Below are 1,762 nucleotides of genomic sequence, written 5' to 3'. Positions count from 1 at the left end.
CAGAAACTCCAGTGGCCACTGCCACCACATCAATGATGTAAGTTCTTACATTGCTAGAATCACAATAGTCTGTAGTAGAGTATCAGTAAGTCTACTTTAGTCCAGTTCATTCCCCAATCTTGAGGATTCCGGCATGGTGATGTCCACTCCACCTTTAATTGAGAGGAGGCTTCAATTCCGTAGGGCAGATGGATGGGACTGTCTTGCTTGCAGTTGCAGACTCTCTTTGTTCCTTGAGATGGTCATTGGCCATCATCATATCCTTGTTAGTTATCCTGGGTGAATTCAATGAACTGGAGAGTAGGTGTTGCAACTCCATTGAGATTCAGGGCCCAGCTGATACATGGACAGCTCAAAATTTAAGTCTCTTGGACATATACCTATCAACTCTAACACTAACTATAGGTTCAAATAGAAGGGTCAGAAGAGCCACGTGTAGGGAAACCACAACTGAGTCCTACTCTGTCATATTGGGGAGCATAAATTCCAAAGTAGGGCCCACTGGCAGGGCACCAAACTCCTGAGCTGTCTGCCCTGACTACAATGTCTGGATGTCTGCAGAGCCCACAGGAGCCCCGCTATTTGAGGTAGTATTTACTTTGGCAGCCAATGAGAGCCTACTGAGACGTGCATAAGCATTATCTCTGGAATGACCTCCTGACTCACTTTGAAGTCTCTTAGCCACATAAACCAATTTGTCTTTACCTTTTTCTCTTTTTGATCGAGATCTTTCTCCAGTTGCATTGCTAGTTGGTGCTTGGTAGTAATCCCTTGGTGCCAGTGAGGCTCAGTCCCAGGAGTCATGTCCCACACTGGGGGGGAAGGTATTGCATTTATATGCTGAGTTCATCTTGGAGAGAGGACACATTTGAACAACAACGCGGCTCTCAGGAGGTAACTCTTAGGCACCCTATAATACTAGGCTAAGTTTCCATTTCAGTAGTAAAGGTTCATAAGTACAGTCGTCCATATCAAGGACCCATCAATGGACCACCCTCCTTCACTAGTCATTGCCCCTATACTTGGGGGATTCTTGCTGTTCCATTAGAGAACAAGGCAGACCTCCCCAGGATGGGCATTTGATATTCTTTCAGTTATTGTGTGAAATCCCGACCCGCTGTGACAATGCCCCATGAGCACTTGAATACATTTATATGCCTTATAGGTATGCCCCAGGTGAACCTCCCATGCATCCCCCATCACTGACACCAGGCACAAACGTTCCTCCCCTGCCACAGTTGTAACCCTTCTGTGATCAAAACTTCTTCAAAAATGAAGCCAACAAAATAACCAAGGACAATTAATAAGAAAATGAAATAATAATGGTAGTTTTAAAAATAAGAAATAAAATACCAAAAAATTTTTAATAAAAAATTTGTGGTAATAAGAAATAATGAAAAAAACATTAAAATTTTTTTTTCACATTATATACTTTCATCACTGTAAGATCTGTTGTCTTGTATGTACAGTGACATTTTCTTCCTTTTTTCCCCCTGGTGTCTTACTTTTTTCATATTGTCTTCAAAGAAGTTTAAAGTTACAGAAAAGTCCCATCCAGAATATAGTGGACTCCCATTTCCCTCTCAGCACTACCTTAGCTGTGTTCCATAGGTTTTGATATGTTGTGTTCTCATTTTCATTCATCTCAAGATATTTGCTAAATTCTCTTGCAATTTCTTCTTTGATCCACTGTTTTTTAAAGAATGTATTGTTTTATCTCCATATATTTATGGATTTTCTCTTTTCCTTTCATTGTTGATTT

This window comes from Dasypus novemcinctus, unplaced genomic scaffold (assembly GCF_030445035.2).
Source record: "Dasypus novemcinctus isolate mDasNov1 unplaced genomic scaffold, mDasNov1.1.hap2 scaffold_176, whole genome shotgun sequence".
Classification (NCBI taxonomy): domain Eukaryota; kingdom Metazoa; phylum Chordata; class Mammalia; order Cingulata; family Dasypodidae; genus Dasypus; species Dasypus novemcinctus.
The sequence above is the reverse complement of the archived record's forward strand: the minus strand, read 5'-3'. Positions refer to the sequence as shown.